The following is an 18,064-nucleotide window of genomic DNA, read 5'->3' as shown; positions in this document are numbered from 1 at the left end:
CAGGGTTTTTTTTGGGGGGGAAGCCATTAAAAGCAGGGTACTCACTATATATCAGTCTCATTGCTTTTACCATTCTAGCATAGAACCAAATTAATGCATTCTTGGCCAATTGACAACGTTTTGCATCCTTTCGAAATGAATCTATAAATCCAAGGGTCCCCCACTCTGGAATATCCGTGGATGAGACAAATGAAGTTTTGTCTTTTCTCTTAGTCTTTCAATGAAATGGATTTTTCTCCATGGAAGTAATGGGCAATAATCAAGTTTTAGACAAATGAAGTTTTGCCCATTACTTCCATGGGTTTTGCTCCACCGTGCTAAACGGCTGTAAGTTAATTTCAGACATTAATTCATGTGTTTATTATTCTAGCTAATGTTGGATGCATCAGTAAATAATGTATTAATATGAAGTTGGGTTCGTTAAAGAATAAAAACCTATTCAGGCAATTCATCTAACAATTTAAGATTTTAGGTTAAACAATTCTTTGAAATAATATGAAAATTTACTTGATCATAATGTTACATCATTACCTCTATCATAATTAATTAAATTTTAGCATAAGGGAAATTGTCAAAAACTCACCATTTCTCTTAAACTCATCACAACTTTTCAAAATGTCTAAAACTCACCATGTCATTAACTTGACATTAAAGAGACTAATGACTGCTAATATATTACTGATGGAGCGCAATCCGGCTGGTCTTAGCTGTCCGTTGCCTTGCTTCCGAACAGGGTAGTAGGGAACCTGAAACGGAGGAGATGGGAAAGCTTCGGGGGGAACCCGGTGTAGAGGCTCCGAAGCTCAAGTTAGAATCCTTCAAAAGCAAGGTAGTACCAGATAGCGCAAAGTTTGCATATCTCCGTTGTCGAGGGGCAGGGGGCTCTTATAGTCACTTCGTGTACTCGTCCCGAGGCCCTTGTCAGATCGGGTATGATTATCCTTGTGCTTGTCAATTCGGCCGTCGTCCTTTCTGCTGAGACAGAACCGTCACTGCCTAACCGTCTAACTGGAGATGGCGGTGGCAGGTGGCTGTTTAGATCGCTGCTGCCAAACGTCAGATCCCAAGTCAGTCAGGCGTGGCGCCCTCGGGCACGGACTTCCCTAGTGTCAGGCATGGTACGACTTGTTTGGTTTTGGTGCCCAGAAGGTGATGCGAAGTGCTGAGCGAGGCGGTCTTGAGCTCGGAGGTATCTATAGGGCAGGTCAATTTCGGCGAGGTGTATCCCGAACTGTTACAAGGCGGGTCAGTTCGGCGAAGTGTATACCGAGCTGTTACAAGGTGGCAGTTTCGGCGAAGTGTATCCCGAGCTGTTACAAGGTGGGTCAGTTCGGCGAAGTGTATCCCGAGCTGTTACAAGGTGGGTCAGTTCGGTGAAGTGTATCCCAAGCTGTTACAAGGTGGGTCAGTTCGGCGAAGTGTATCCCGAGCTGTTACAAGGGTCAGTTCGGGAAGTGTGTCCCCTTGTTCCCACCTAGGCTTGGCCCCTTTTGCCGAGCTGTTGTTTCTGCCACGTGTCACATAATAGAGAGGTCGGGCCAAATCTTCCTTCATCAATTGCCCCCCCTCCTTGCGCCGGTGGTCTTGCCATGGTGCGGGGAGTTTTCGCGAGGTAGATGGTGGATTTGTCTCGTCCTTCAAACATTCACTGTATGAGACGCTTTTGCTAGGGTTCTTTCAGTTTCCGAGAAGGCTGGAAACGTGCTTACTCAAGAACGCTGGTGGTTGTGACCGCGCATTTTAAATTTCAAACCAATTCGCGCCGCTGGGACGTGCCAGCGGGTCATTTCAAAAAGGCACGCCACTGCTGTACGTGCGCGGTCGACTGTCAGGGAGACGTGCGGCGCGTCAGTTTCGAAAAGACGCGTGTCGAAGCGACGTCGGTTTCAAAAAGACGCACTGACGTTTCGCTTTTTTCGGAAAGACGCGCGCCAATCACGTCTCGACCTTAAGGGTTGTGCGGTCGGTAAGAACGTGGGCCGTTGGATCGTCTTCGGTCTGCACGGTCGATTCTTGGTTACTATAGATATAAATAGTGGGGGACCCCGGTTGTTGTCACTTCTGCGGTTTGTCTACTAAGTTCGCGTCCAACCCTTCAGCTCGCGTCCAAGTCTTTTCCAGCTCGCGTCAAGGCTGGTTATACAGTTCACGGTTCTTTGGTATTTCTTCAAACTTTCCGGTGAGTACTTTCTTGAATTCGTCTTTTCCCCAATGTCTAGCTTTGATAGCTCAGACGATTCTTCGAGTAGGGCCGATGTAGGTTCCACCAACCGAGCCATGTCCCCAGACTGCCTCAGTGATCCTGAGGTGGAGTTTGAGGACTACGAACCAGTAGGTCGAGTCGCTTCAGGCAGTTTGGCGTCTACCTCCCGCCGAGGTCGGATGCTAGACCGGTTTGGCCCTTCAACCATGACGCCTGAGGGGCTTCAATCCATACTTCTGTCTTACAATCTTCCTGGGGGGTACACATATTTTATTCCTTCGGGTAGCTTTCCTTGGGAACACGGTCCCGACGAGATCGTGATTTTTCGAGAGCAGCTTGCTGCAGGGTTGCGACTTCCTTTCCATCCCCTTCTCATCGAAGTCATAAACCACTTCGGTGTCACCATTGGCCAGTTTCATCCGAACTCTATTCGAAACCTGGTGGGGACAATTTCCCTTTTTTGCGAGCAGAACTTTCCCTTAGACTTAGAGATATTCTCCTCTATCTTGATGCTCAAGAGACAGGCGGGTTCTCTTCCTGGGGGGAGATGGGCGTATTACCTTTCTCCTCGCCAGGGTTTCAAGCTTCTGCATGATCTTCCTAATAAGGTCCCGGCTTGGAAGCGGGACTACATCGGCATGCGAAGTGCACAAGGATGGCCCTTTCAGACCGGGTGGGGTGAGGCCGCTCCCGATTTTGGCGTAACTCTTGATAAAGAGACGGTGAAGGGTCTCCGGCAATGGGCACGGCAAGGCTTAAAGTGCCACCACTACTTAACGGAGGCCAAGCTTATTGTAGCCGGCCTGAGTTCGGGTAGGTTTCTAGCTATGCGGTTTCTTGCTTGCTTTGTTCTTTTTTTTTTTTTTGATGTCGAACTCGTTTCTGTAGGTGTGATGGATGCGGAGAGAACTCGTGGGGGGCGCTTGTTCCAAGGTATGAAGAGGAGGAAGAGGGTTGCCAAGCGAACTCGTACCGAGTTGCCCCTGGATGAGGAGCCCCAAGCCCCAGACCATACGCCAGAGGATCTGCCCAGGGAGCCCGAAGAGACTCCACCGGTGCACGAGACTGCCGGGGCGCCTTACGCTGAAACCACTCATACGGGCGCTCCTGCGTACTCAAGTGCTTCTGCTCACTCCGGGTCTGCTCATACGCAGGCTGGGCCCTCAGGCCCGGGAGCTCAAGGGGAGTTTAGGAGCGTGTTGACGCCGAACTACGCTCTTCAGAAGAGTAGGGACGCTACTTTCCCCGAGGAGGTCGCGGCGTGGACCGATCTTCCATTGAATCAAGTCGCTTGCCGCGCCGTAACACATGTCATGGTGGTAAGTTAGATTCTGTCTTCCTTTTTTATTCTGTTGCTTCTGCTGTCATTTGCTCACTTGTTTCTTTTGGTAGGTGAATTCTTCGATTCATGCCTTGGCGGCCCAAGTGGAGAGGAGCTCACGACAGGCGCGAGCTGTGGAGGCTGCCACTCATGCTGCTGAAGAAGCCTTCCGTACTGCAGAGGCAAATACTCAGGCTGCTGAGGCGGATGCTTATGCTGCTGAAGAGGCTGCTCGCATCGCGATGGCCAGACAGGTGAGGTCTCAGCGTGACGTCGAGGCCATGGGGGTAGTTGTCAAGCATATGGCGGACTTGAAGTTGGATTTGTAGCATCAAGTCGAGTATCTTCAGGAGGACATCAGGGAGAGAACACAGATTTTTTCCCAAGGCATTGAAGACGCCAAGAAGAAGGCAGTTGAAGACTACATTGCCTCCCCGCGTTTTGACGATCTGATGGTGGACTCTTACAGGAGGGGGTTCAAGTTGAGCCGGTGGATGATCCAGAATACATACCCCGACCTCGATGTAAGTGCCATAACCACTTCGCGTATAACTCAGGAGATGGCCAATGTTGCCGATGGCGAGCCGGACTCTGAAGGAGAGGCAGGGCCTTCGGGTGTTGTTGAAGTGCCTTTCGATGGCGAAGAAGTGGCTCCGGGCATGTAAATTTTTTTTTTGCCAATGTATTGTTTCTTGCAATGGAGTGTTTTTTTCCCCTTGCTCATCTTCCCCGAGTTGTTTCTTTGCCGGGTTTTTAAATTTCCGTGGTCTTTTATGCCGCGAACTGATTTTTTGCCGAGCTGATAATGTGATGTCTACGCCGAAGTTCCTCGGCTTGCCTTGTGGCACATAGGGCCTGATTTCGTCCACTTCGCTAGGTGGTTTATAGGTAGTATCGCCTCAAGTTCACAATGTTCCACGTTCAGGGTACTCGTTTGCCTTCCAAGGTTTCGAGTTCGTATGCGCCCCCGAGCGCTGTTTTTACTTTATAAGGCCCTTCCCAATTAGGTCCAAGCTTGCCGATGCCGGGTTCGGGCACCATAATCTTATGGAGGACCAGGTTGCCGATTCGGAAGCTTCATTGCTTTACTCTGCTATTGTAGTAGTGAGCTACCTGCTGTTGATATGCCGCTGTTCGGATGTGCGCAAGGTCCCTTACCTCGTCCAGTAGGTCGAGGTTGGTGCGTAACTCATCTCCGTTCGTCTGATCGTCATATGTTTCTAATCGCAACGTTGGTATTTTGATTTCCGCCGGGATCACTGCTTTAGTGCCATAGGTGAGGTTGAAGGGGGTTTCTCTCGTAGCTGCTTTTTCGGTAGTTCGGTGAGCCCATAAGACACTTGGTAGCTCTTTGGCCCACAATCCCTTAGCTCGATCCAGACGTGCTTTCAGTCCGCGCAGGATGGCTCTATTCATTACTTCCGTCTGACTGTTTGCCTGCGGGTGCGCGACTGACGTGAAATTTTGCCGAATCCCCATGCTCTGGCACCACTCTTGGAACTTGATATCCTCAAACTGTTTGCCGTTGTCGGAGATTAGAACCCGAGGTAACCTGAACCGACATACTATGTTCTTCCAAAAGAAGTTCTGTATGTTTCGAGCCGTGACAGTTGCCAGAGGTTCGGCTTCTATCCACTTCATAAAATAATCTACCGCAACAACTAAGAATTTTCTTAAGCCTGTTGCTGGTGGGAACGGCCCTAGGAGGTCGATGCCCCATTGTGCAAAGGGCCACGGGCTGGCGAGGTATTTGAGTTCGGATGTAGGTTGATGGTGGATGTTAGCGTGCTTCTGACATTTGTCGCATTTTCTGACGAACTAGACAGCTTCTGCCTTCATCGTTGGCTAGTAGTATCCTTGTCGAAGTGCCTTTTGAGCCCGCACAGGCCTTCATGAGTGTCGCGGAGTACGAACTCGGCTTCGGTAGGTCGCAGGCACCGCAAATAGGGGAGCGTGTACGACCGTCGGTATAACCGTTCGTCTATTATGACGTATTTGGCCGCCTGGCGCTGCACCCTCTTGGCCGCATTGCGTTCTGCAGGGAGGGTTCTGTCTATCAGGAAGCTCGCGAGTGGATCGATCCAGCTCGGCTCTGCTTCTAAGATGGGAGGGACCTCCTCTGTCCCCCCGAGAATACTAGGCCGAGGTAAGTCCTCTATGTACACAGTTCTCATATTGTTGTGACTCGTACTGGCTAACCGGGACAGGGCATCGACCTCAGTGTTTTCTGACCTCGGGATTTGCCTGATGATGTGTGACCGGAAGATGAGCAGGGCTTCTTTTACTTTGGCCAAATATGCGATCATGGAGAGATCGCGTGCTTCGTATTCGCCGGTAACTTGGTTTACCACGAGCTGAGAATCGTTGCAGATGACCAAGTGTTTTGCCTTAACCTTTCGCGCTAGGTCCAGCCCGGCGATCAGTGCTTCATACTCTGCCTCATTGTTGGATGCCACGAACTCAAAGCGTAGTGCGTATTCTACTTTTGTGCCGCTCGGGCCACACAAGACTATTCCAGCTCCGCTGCCTTGCCGATTCGAGGAACCATCCACGTGAAGGATCCAGGGCTCCTCATCCCAATTTGCTCTTTGCCTGACCAGGAGAGATGCCACACTAGCTGCTACTTCACGGGGTTCGGACTCTATGGGCTCAGGAGCTCCGGGTTCACTGCAACTGGGGACCTCGGGCTCGACCTGTGGGGCTTCGTGGCTGAAAGTGCACTCGGCAATAAAATCTGCCAAAGCTTGGGCCTTGATAGCGGTTCTCGATTTTTACTGGAGGTCGTACTCGCTGAGTTCGATGGCCCATTTCGTCAGTCGACCAAAGACTTCGGGTTTGAGTAAAACTTGTCTAAGAGGTTTGTCAGTTAGGACGATGACGGTGTGAGCCTGGAAGTACAGGCGGAGTTTACGAACTGCTATTACTAGGGCGTATGCTAGTTTTTCTATCTCCGGGTAACTTGCCTCTGCTCCCTGACTTCCTCTCCACTGAAACCTACCAGAGGAGTGTTCGCGGGCTTCATCTCGCTCCTCTGTAACTGCAGCTGGTCAAATGCTGATTTGAAGAGGATGTCCGCTGAGCTGCCCGAATCTACGAGTACGTGCCTGACCTCGAAGTCGCTGATCCTTAGCTTAATGACAAGCGCGTCATCATGGGGGTAGTGGACTCCTCGCGCGTCGTCCTCCGTAAACTGTTCTTCAAGGGCCGCTTCGCGAACTGAAGTCCGGGCTGCTGCCGAGGTACACCCTGCTACCACTGAACCTCCCACTATTACATGGATGGTTCCCCGAACTGGCCTCTCTTCCGGAGGCTGCTTCTGCAACGGTTTGGCAGGTCTATTGCTAGACTCGGGGGCATCCTTTTCGTGCTCCCTTTGCCGACATGCTTTATTGTTATTGCTGTGCTGTACAAAGTTTCTCAAGTATCCGCGATGGATGAGTCCCTCTATCTCGTCCCGGAGGTTATTACATTGTTCGGTGCTATGACCATGGTCTCTATGGAAACTACAATACAAATTCTTGTTTCTCTCGTTCGGATTTCCTTTTAGGCGAGGTGGCCACTTAACGTACGGAGCGTCTTTGATCGTCATTAAGATCTCTGTCCGCCTTGTGTTTAACGGCGTATAGTCCGTCCGAACTGCTAGGGGGGCCCGGAAGGACTGGTTCGGCTTCGGCTCCCGGGTCGGGTTTTTTCTATTCACTGGGTTGGAGAGCTCGCCTTCTCTCTTTCTTTTCTCGTTTCCGCCTTCGTTTCGTTGGTTGATTTCTTCCTCTGTCCTCATGAACTTATCTGCGAGTGTGAGGAATTCGGCCACGGTTGCGGGCTGGTTGGCCACCATGTGCCATTTGAACTCTTTGTGCGTCACCCCTCTTTTGGCCGCCGCGAGCTGCACTGCGGGTTCCAACTGCGGTATTTGCAAGCATGCTTCGTTGAACCGCTTGATGTAGCCCCGAATAGATTCTCCTTCTCTTTGGACCACTCCCAAGATGCTTTCCTCTGTTATGGGGCATCGTCGGCTGGTGACGAAGTGTGTGGTGAAGACTTACACGAACTGGGCCCATCACTTTATCGACCCGGGGGCCAGGTTCCTATACCAAGTGCGGGCTACCCCGTGAGGATGGTGGTAAAGTTCACGCACATGCACGATTCGCTAGCCCTGGCGAGGTGCATTTGCGACTGAAAGGCGTCAACGTGGTCGTTGGGGTCGAAGGACCCGTTGTACTTGTCCAGAGGTGGGAGCTTGAAGTCTCTGGGTAAGGGGACCGCCAGGAGTTCCGATGCGAGGGGGGAAGGAACGGAGAGAGCCGGGGCAGCCCCTACCTCGTCCGAGCTCGTGTCTTTGCCTCTGAATTTCGACAAGGCGCGGGTGGCGGTTTGGCGACTTCGCCGGCGCCTTCGCCGTTGAGCGGGCCTTGTGCTGGCACTGCTGGCCTCCGTGTTACCAAGCTTGATGGGCCTGGAGTGATGGTAGTCTGCCGCTAGGGCGCTGAATCGGTTTTCGGTGAGCGGGAGCTCGGGCTTGGAGCACCGGGATGCCGACCTCACGGGCGAGGTTCCCGACCCGCCTGCGGGTTGCGAGGCGGGGATGACATTTTTCTCTCTTCGGCCTGGGGACGAGGCCTGGCTGTTGGGGTGGTTCAGGGGCCGGGAGGCCTTCGCCTGGCGGGGGCGCCCATCCTGCGGGGAGACCTTGACCGGCCTCGGAGCGGGGTGGCGAGGTGGAAGTAGTGGTTGGTTCAATGGCAGCATGGAGAACTGCTGTTGATAGTGATACTGGGAGATGTTGTGCAGCACTTGGTGCTGGTGAAGCTGGTGTTGCTGGAACTGTTGCATTTGGGCTTGCATTGCCCGCATGCACTGCATCAGGTCCTCCAATGGGTTTTGGCTAGCTGCCAGGGGGACGGCAGTTGGTTCAGTGAAGGTTGTCTCAATGGGGAGAGGAAAGGGGACGTTTGTGGTAGGAGGGTTTACGGGTGCCACTGCTTGTGGCGTGTTCAAGATGGGGATTCCATCCGCCGAAAGGGGGAAGGTGAACTGTCCAACGCACACTACGGGGACCTGAAGTTGCTCCCCGGTGGCGTTTGTCTCCGTGCCACGTCCGGTGTTGCTGGAGGAGGCCATGAGTGTTGGGTTTTTTGAAGAAAAAAGGGGGTATCGAAGTTTGGAGGGAGGCTTTTTGAAGCGTTTCCCACAGACGGCACCAATTGATGGAGCGCAATCCGGCTGGTCTTAGCTGTTCGCTGCCTTGCTTCCGAACGGGGTAGTAGGGAACCTGAAACGAAGGAGATGGGAAAGCTTCAGGGGGAACCCGGTGTAGAGGCTCCGAAGCTCAAGTTAGAATCCTTCAAAAGCAAGGTAGTACCAGATAGTGCAAAGTTTGCATACCTCCGTTGTCGGGGGGCAGGGGGCTCTTATAGTCACTTCGTGTACTCGTCCCGAGGCCCTTGTCAGATCGGGTATGATTACCCTTGTGCTTGTCAATTCAGCCGTCGTCCTTTCTGTTGAGACAGAACCGTCACCGCCTAACTGTCTAACTGGAGATGGCGGTGTCAGTGGCGGTGGCAGGTGGCCGTTTAGATCGCTGCTGCCAAACGTCAGATCCCAAGCCAGTCAGGCGTGGCGCCCTCGGGCACGGACTTCCCTAGTGTCAGGCATGGTACGACTTGTTTGGTTTTGGTGCCCAGAAGGTGATGCGAAGTGCTGAGCGAGGCGGTCTTGAGCTCGGAGGTATCTATAGGGCAGGTCAGTTTTGGCGAGGTGCATCCCGAACTGTTACAAGGCGGGTCAGTTCGGCGAAGTGTATCCCGAGCTGTTACAAGGTGGCAGTTTCGGCGAAGTGTATCCCGAGCTGTTACAAGGGTCAATTCGGCGAAGTGTATCCCGAGCTGTTACAAGGTGGGTCAGTTCGGCGAAGTGTATCCCGAGTTGTTACAAGGCGGGTCAGTTCGGCGAAGTGTATCCCGAGCTGTTACAAGGGTCAGTTCGGCGAAGTGTGTCCCCTTGTTCTCGCCTAGGCTTGGCCCCTTTTGCCGAGCTGTTGTTTCTGCCACGTGTCACATAATAGAGAGGTCGGGCCAAATCTTCCTTCATCAATTACCATTTTAACTTTCATAGAAAATATAAAATATATACATATGTTTTAATATTTAGACATAAAAAAAAGGAAAAAGTTCAAAAAAATATTTTTAAATATAAAATATATAAAACACAGAAATTACAAAATAATATAAAAAATATAGAAAATGCACACAAAATAAAAAATTATTTTCAAATTATAGAAATTGAAAAATAAAATCAGAAATAGAAAAATGTAAAAAAAACAGAAATTATAAAAAATAGTAGAAATTATGACAAAACACTAAAATGTAAAAAAAAAAATGAAAATTGGAAAATGAAAAAGACCCTTTTTCCTCTAACTCACCATTCAAGGGTGATTTGGTCATAAAAATTATTATTTATGCTGACATGGGTACCTCTGTTAAGAAACATTAAAGTGCACTAATGGAAGGTGAGTTTTGAAAAATAAAAAGTTACTAACTTGGTGAGTTTTAGACATTTTAAAAAGTTGTAATGAGTTTAAGAGAAATGATGAAAACTCATGGTGAGTTTTTGACAATTTCCCTTAGCATAAGGTATGGATCCATACTTCTAACTGATATTCACAATGAATTAAAGGACCTCACCTTAAAAGCTTAATAAAAAAAAAAGTCAGAAACAATGAGAAAGCCTCTCAACTACATATAAATAGTAGAAACTAGCTATATTGTAAATGCAAACAGCAAATGAAATTGAAGGTGTGTTTCTTTTATAATGCTGTTAGGTTTCCTTAATTGATGATCATAATCATGCATGGCTAGGAGCCAACTAGCAGAACAGAACTTAAAAATAGTTGGTTTGAGACTCTTAGGATTGTGGCTGGACAGGACAGATGTAGAGGTGTAAAGTGGGCCGGCATGGCATGGCCCGTGCGCGGCCCATGCAAAGTGTGGGTCATGCCGTGTTGGCCCATGGGCTGTCACGGGCCGTGTCACCCTCCCCGATGAAAATTTTGGGGGTTGGCTTGGCATGGCCCACGGCCCAGGCCCGTGCGGGCCCATGCCATGCCACAGGTCGGGCTGGCCCATAGGCCAAGCCTTGGGCCAAGTTGGGCCAAAGCTATTTATTTAAAAAAATGACAAAAAACATAAAATTTTAATTTTATATGAATTTTGTGTATAAAATAGCTTATACATACAATAATTAAATAAATTAGTGTAATAAAATTTAAAAATATTTATTTTATTAATATATTATATACTATATATTATTATATAATTATAATTTATATAAAATATATATAATATATATAAATAATATATATAGGATGGGCTACGGGTTGGGCCATGCCACCCATGGACCTAAAACCCCCGGCCCAGCACAGCCCGTAGACCGTTGTGCCAGGCCGGTCCAAATTTGTATCGGGCTACGAATAACACGACCCGATTTACACCTCTAGACAGATGGAGGTTTCACTTGAGAAGGTTGACACGGCCCCACTAAAATAAGAAATGATACTCATAAAATGGTTTATGAATCAATACATATCTGCAATGTAGAACCCAATCAAAAGAACCTCATCAATAAGGTGTTCTATTGTAGATGCTTATCTCATTTTTTTTTTAAATTATCTCATTTGCTTTGGGAACACGTTAAAAAGACCCCTCTACACTTTGTTTTGCGACAAATACCTCGTGTACTATAGACGAAGACCCTCTTCTGATAGCTTTCCATCCAAAAAAAGGCCATTGTAATATTTTTAATTCCCATATTACCCTTGTGATAATTATTTAGACGAGAAAACACTATTCATCATCCCCGTGATTCCTTTACATTTTCTCTCTCTCTACTCTCTCTCTCTCCCCCCGATCTCTCTTCTTTTCCTTCCCTTTAACAGCGTTGGGATTGAACCCATTTTCACGAGTTTGGTGTGGTTGCTCTGAACAATTGAGAGGTGATACAAAGATAGCGCTGAGTCGTGCTGAACCCGCTCGCACTCGGACTGGAGTAGATGCAGAAGCGGCGGCAACACCCCTATCACCATTTTGTTGTCATCATCAAGCGCCAGGCTGAAGAGGGCACTGGCCAGTGATGTACAGAGGGGGTAAAGTAGTTATTTGGGTTCATGCATGTAATAGGGTTGTGGTGCCAAAATCTCAGTGTCGAATGTTAATCTGTTGTCGACCCATTTGTTAGCTCTGGATTTTAGCTTCAGTATCGCTTCTCTATTGAAATGAAAGATCCTCTCACTTAGAGGGGCATCGGTAGAAAACAACACCTGGGGACTGCCCTCAGGGAATCGAAGCACCGCAAAATAACCGTTGACAAAATTGCAGTGAAAATCCGGTGGCCTCGTGAGTTTGTTGACACCCCTGCATACCTCGGAAAAGGCATTGAAGAAGCTCTTGAAGGACGTACCATCAACCACCGCGTGGTTGGCGGTGCACCAGATGAAGATTCCATCAGCGAGCTCAGTCACTTTGAGGGTGGCTATGGGCTTGAAATGGCCGTTGTAGATGATGGTGCGGTCAAAGGCGAAGAACTCCTTAACGGAGTCTGGCACGTGGAAGGGAGAGAGAATGTCACGAATGAGGAGGTGAGCAGCATTGGCATGGAGAAAGTCGATGCCAACATCATTGCAGACAATGTAAACGTAACCGTCATCGTTAGTTGTGAGACGGCCAGCGAGGGCAAGAAAATATATCAGTTTTGGAAAGGCCGCGTTTAAGAAGAGAGAGAAGAGAATCGATGGGAAGAGGAGGATGAGTGTAAAAAAGGCCCTTCTGTATATAATGGTAGGGGAGCATAGGGAGATTAGAGACGGAAAGGTTGAGTAATCCAAGCGAGGATTCCTATTATAGGAACACAATGCATTTGGAGATTATCGTAATAGAAGATGAGGAAATCATTTTGTTCTTCTCTCAATGTCTCACCCACACACATACTCTCTGTCACTGCTTTCTACCTTTAGCTCAGAAGCCCCAAAAGCACTAGGGAACGATAAGGGAGGGGTGGGGGTATATAAAAGGGAGGATGAACACACTTGGGTTCATGCACTTTGTACAGCCTGGCGCATGGGTTCATGCACTTACACCGGCTGGTGCCCTCTTCAGCCTGGCGCTTGACGATGACAACAAAATGGCAATATGGGTGTTAGGGGTGTTGTCGCTGCTTCTACACCTGCTCTAGTCCAATAGCAAGTGGGCTCGATATGACTCGGTGCTAGCTTTGTATCACCTCTCACTCGTTCAGAGCAATCGCACCATAGTCGTGAAAATGGGTTCAATCCCGACATTGTTAAGGGAAGGGGAAGAAGAGAGATTGGGGGAAAGAGAGAGGAGAGAGAAGAGAGAGAAATGCGAAGGAATCATGTGGAAGATGAAATAATTATTACAAGGGTAGTATGGGGATTAAAAAATATTGCAATGGCCTTTTTGGACGGAAGGCTAACGAAAGGGGGTCTTTGTCGCAAAACAAAGTCCGGGGTTCTTTGTCATAGACCCCATAGTACAGGGGGGTCTTTGTAATTTACCCTATTATTTTTTAGAGTAAAATATAAAAACCTCCCTTAAAGCTTCTAACAATAATAAAAACTTCTCATTTACTTTTACTTTAATAACAACCTTCTTTAAATTTTTAAAGAATTGAACAAAAATATCTCTTCCCTTATAGCTTCTAACAATAATAAAAACTTCTCATTTACTTTTACTTTAATAAAAACCTTCTTTAAATTTTTAAAGAATTGAACAAAAATATATCTTCTGTCACTTACCCAAATGGAAAATGTTAGACTAATAAATTAAAAATTTTCAAATATCCATTTTACCCTTTTATTTAGGAAGAGCAAGGTTCAAAGTGTCAACACGTATCGGCCCATATCGACCGATACGTATCGTTCTGGGACCCCTCCGATATGCCCCTACAATGGATGTATTGGGGGTCTGATCGGTTTAGGGGGTGGAGGAGACCTAAACCGTCCCCCTAAACTGGTTGTAAAAAAATAAAAAAAAGCATAAAAATGCAGTATTGATTCGCCCAATACGCCATATGCCCCTAATGGCATACCAGGCGTATCGATATTTTGAACCTTGCTCATATAAAGGTAACTCCTCGCTCCAATCCAGAAACCTCTAGCCAAAGAGCTGAAGAAGACTGACGAGAACAAAAAAAATCCTAAACTAGATATTTTGAACCTTTCTGTTTTGATCTAAAGCATTTCTTTTTTCTTTCTCCATATATTTCATTATTCACTTTTGTTTCAATGTCATTTCTAAGTTGTTTTGAGTTTTTGTTGTTTTTAATTTTTTTGTAGCAAGTTATTATAGTGTTAAAAGTCCACATGCATTGTGAAGTTTGCACGTAGGAAATCAGGAAACGTATTCAAAGAATGTGTCACGGATCTCTTTTCGTTGCCGAGAAGACAGGCTAGGGTTACCCCGAGCTATGGTGACGACACCGCTCAAGGAAGAAATGTAGGTAATGATAGCTTGATTTCTTATTCCATCTGGCCCCCCTTTATACAGAGAATGAGTTCATACAAACCTTGCCACGTCAGCATTCGAAACAACCTCGTAACAACCAAATGATGGTAATCGCAACGATAGGATTGCCTTCTAACGTCCTGTAACAGAAAATATTTTGCTTCAGAGGGGCACACGTAGGGAACATGGCACTCCCCCTCCTTGATCATCGACTCGTCCTTGAGTCGGACATTAGGAAGCACTAATGGAGGTGGTCATCGAGCTCCCAAGTAGCGTCCACCTACGACAAACCTTCCCAATGAACTAGCACTTCCATGGCAGCCCGGTTACCTCACCGAACCATCCTTCTATCCAGTATTTTCTTCGGGTAAGGAAGAAGATACCCGTTGGGCGCTGTGGGCGGTAGGGTGGTCTGGATCCGGGTCGGGTCCTTGACAGCCTGTTTTAACCATGAGACATGCACGACCGAGTGGATCGTACAGTTATCAGGCAAATTTGTATGTAACCTCCCCAATTCAGGCCAGGATCTGGAACGGTCCGTAGTAGCATGTAGCAAGTTTTTGGGAGAGCCGAACAGCCACCGACATCTGTCTATACGGTTGCAGCCAGAGGTACACCCAATCTCCTACTTGGAAGCTTCTTTCGGACCTCTTTCAATCTACATATCGTTTCATCCTATTTTGTACTCGGCTGAGATTCTCCTTGAGAATACGAAGAGCATGGTCCCTCTGTTTTTAGCTCTTCTTCCACCGCCTGGACACGGGTAGTGCCAGGCACGTAGGTGAGGAGGGTCGGCAGTGGCTGTCCATACACTGCTTCATAGGGGGTGGTGTTGGTGGAGGAATGGTGTGAAGTGTTGTAGCACCATTCCACCAAAGGCAACCAACGGGCCCAATGTTGAGGCCGCTCACCTGCAAAACACCTAAGGTAAGTCTCGATCATTTTGTTGACAATTTCAGTCTGGTCATCCGTCTGTGGATAGTAAGAGTAACTCATACTGACTTTAGTTCCTTGCAACCGGAACAATTCTTGCCAAAAGGGCCCTATGAACACCGGGACCCTATCACTAACGATTATGGCCGGTATCCCATGGAGTTTAAAAACTTCAGAGAGAGAAATTCGGGCCACCTCTTGTGCAGTGAGGCCAAATGGTGAGGGGGCATTAGTGAGGCCAAACGGCATCACTAAGAACTCATAATGTCCTTGATGAGTCCTAAAAGCTGTTTTGTGAATGTCTTCTTCTCTGACCCGCACCTGGTGGTAGCCGGACCTAAGGTCTAGTTTCAAGAAGATGGTGGCTCCATATAATTCATCTATGATAGGCATGGGGTATTTATCCTTGACTGTAAGGTCATTGATTTCTCTATAGTCTATACATAACTTCCAACCCCGTCCTTCTTCTTGATTAATAGAATAGGGGAAGCAACGGGCTGTGACTGGGTCGGATCATACCTTTGGTTAGAAGTTCTTGGATAACCTTCTCAATTTCTCCCTTCATGAAGTGTGGATGCCGATAAGGCTGCTGACAGAGAAGGTTGGGCTCCTTTGATTAGCGGGATAGCATGGTTGATTGGGCGGTGTGGGGGTAACCCAGTCGGCTCTTTAAATACATCAGCATACTCTTCCAACAGTTGTACCAGGGAGGGTTGTTCACAGATTGGAACTGGGTCTGCCTTCCTCGGGTTGAGCTGCACAAGGTACACTGAGCAAGCTCTATTCAGTTCCCTCCGAACTCTCTTCTCATCCACCACCTCCGATTCTTTCTTTTGTAACTCACGCAGCACTCTCAGTTCGCCTTGTCAAGGAAGCTCATTGTCAACTTGGAGAAGTTCCAAGTGGCATCCCCCAATGTCTGCAACCACTGAGCCCCCAATATGGCATCAAACTCGGGGAGGTCAAGTAAGTAAAAATTGGCCTGTAGCAAGACGCCTTGAGACTTAATATTGATTCCCTCACACTTACCTCTCCCGGTGAGCTTTTCTCCACTGGCAACAGTCACAGAAAATAGGGTGTCCTCCAATACTGGGGCCTGAACCTTGTGTGCCACTCTGGAATCCAGAAAATTGTGAGATGAACTGCTGTCCATGAGCACAATGACTGGGTAGGAATTGATCGTCCCTTGGATCCGCATAGTCTGGGGACTGTCTATACTGTTGATGGCATGCAGAGAGATCTCTGCCTCTGTCTCCAGTCCTTCTTCATCGTCCTCTCCTTTAGTGTCCTCCGGGTCAGCCACGATCCAGAACAACTTATGTTGTTTACAGCGATGCCCTGGCACATACCTTTCATCACAATTGAAACACAACCCCTTTTCCCTTCATTCCTTGGCTTCGGCAGGGCTAAGTCTCTGAATTTCCGGTGGAATGGGCTTCTTTCCCTTAGTGAGAGACCTCGGTGTTGAAGTTCTAAGGGGTGGTCGGCTCTGGGGTAACTCCGCCTGCACCGCTTTCCTGCGTGTGTTCCATTCTTCCTCCTCCAGTAAGGCCAGCCGGAAAGCCTTGCTTAGGGTCTTGGGTTCCAGCTTCTCCACTCCAGCTCGTATCTCTGTTTTCAGCCCCGACACGAAGCATCCCACCAAGTAATCTTCGGTTAGCCCCTTTACTCGACTAGACAACCTTTGAAATTCCTCCATGTAGTCTTGAACTGCTGTTGTTTGATTTAACTTAGATAGCCTCCCACCATAGTTACTCCCCTGTAGGCCAATAAAACGAGCTTCCATGGCCGCCACCAGCTGTGTCCAAGAAAGATTTGGCTGGTACTCCTTGAACTAGCTATACCATTCTACCACCTTGCCTTCAAAACCCAAGCTCGCCACTGTCACCCACCTTTCCTCCGGAATCTCCTGAATCTCCAAGTACTGCCCCACCAGTAGTAGCCAGCCTTCTAAGCCGGTTCCACTGAATTTTGGCAAGTTCACCTTCCAAAACTTCTAGTGTCCCCCCACTCCACTTCCGGTCTGAGATGATCCTTCTCCTTGTCTCCCTAGCTGTGCACCCATCCCACGAGCATTAGAGTCCTCAGGGGAATCAGCATGAAAGCCCAGCGATTCAGTCATTCGGTGATCTCCGCCAGCTACTTGAGAATGGCCTCCTGGGTGCGTTGCAGAGCCTCTTGAGTGCGTTGCATGATCTCCTGCATCCTCTCTAGCCCGCTGAGACGTTCATCCACGCCGGCCATCTGATCGTCCCGAGCTACTAGCTCTGATACTAAGATGTCTCGGATCTCTTCTTGTTGCCGAGAAGACAATATAGGGTTACCCCGAGCTATGGTGACGACACCGCTCGAAGGGAAGACTAGAGGAAGAAAAAAAAAACAAAGACAAATGTAGGTAATAATAGCTTGCTTTCTTATTCCATTTGGCCTCCCTTTATAACAGAGAATGAGTTCATATAAGCCTTGCCACGTCAGCATTCGAAACAACCTCATAACAACCAATGATGGTAATCACAACAGACAAGATTGCCTTCTAACGACCTGTAACAGAAAATATTTTGCTTCAGAGGGGCACACGTAGGGAACGTGACAGAATGAAGGGTAGGCTACTGCGATGGACTAGACTTCTCCAGCCTTTATTTCGCTTCTGCATTCCAGTTCTTTTATTCATAGTTCCCTGTGTTTTATTGTAATGAGAACCAAGCATTCACCATGTTTAATTATTTTTCCCCGTCGCTTTAAAAGGTTATGTTTGGTTTGAAGGAAAAAGTAGGGAAAGGAAAGGAAGGGAAACCTTTACAAATCTTGTATTGGTTTTTCTGTCTTTCCCTTTCGTTTCCTACCTTTTCCTTCAAACCAAACAAAGCTTAAAGGTCCCAAAATTCTCCAAGTTCCAACTATTATTTTTTATAAAGAAATTCTTTTGAATGTTCAACACCTTTCTGGCCTTTGTTATAACTTGGGATTATAGCTGATAAGAGCAACTTTTGAGTCTTATTAAGTGATTATCAATAAAAATAATCTTTTTAACATAATTTGTAGAATAGAATAATTTAAAAAAATATATTAAAAAAAGGTAGAAACACTATT

The 18,064-nt window shown here is 47.8% G+C and overlaps 1 pseudogene; it reads right to left on the bottom strand.

Annotated features, from left to right (window-relative positions):
* Positions 1-11,229: 11,229 nt before the first annotated feature.
* LOC148870457 (uncharacterized) lies at positions 11,230-12,469 on the bottom strand (annotated as a pseudogene).
* Between the last annotated feature and the right edge of the window lie 5,595 nt (positions 12,470-18,064).

Source organism: Nelumbo lutea, chromosome 2 (assembly GCF_056320005.1).
Source record: "Nelumbo lutea isolate HS-2025 chromosome 2, American lotus-T2T, whole genome shotgun sequence".
Taxonomy (NCBI): domain Eukaryota; kingdom Viridiplantae; phylum Streptophyta; class Magnoliopsida; order Proteales; family Nelumbonaceae; genus Nelumbo; species Nelumbo lutea.
The sequence above is the reverse complement of the archived record's forward strand: the minus strand, read 5'-3'. Positions and strand labels throughout refer to the sequence as shown.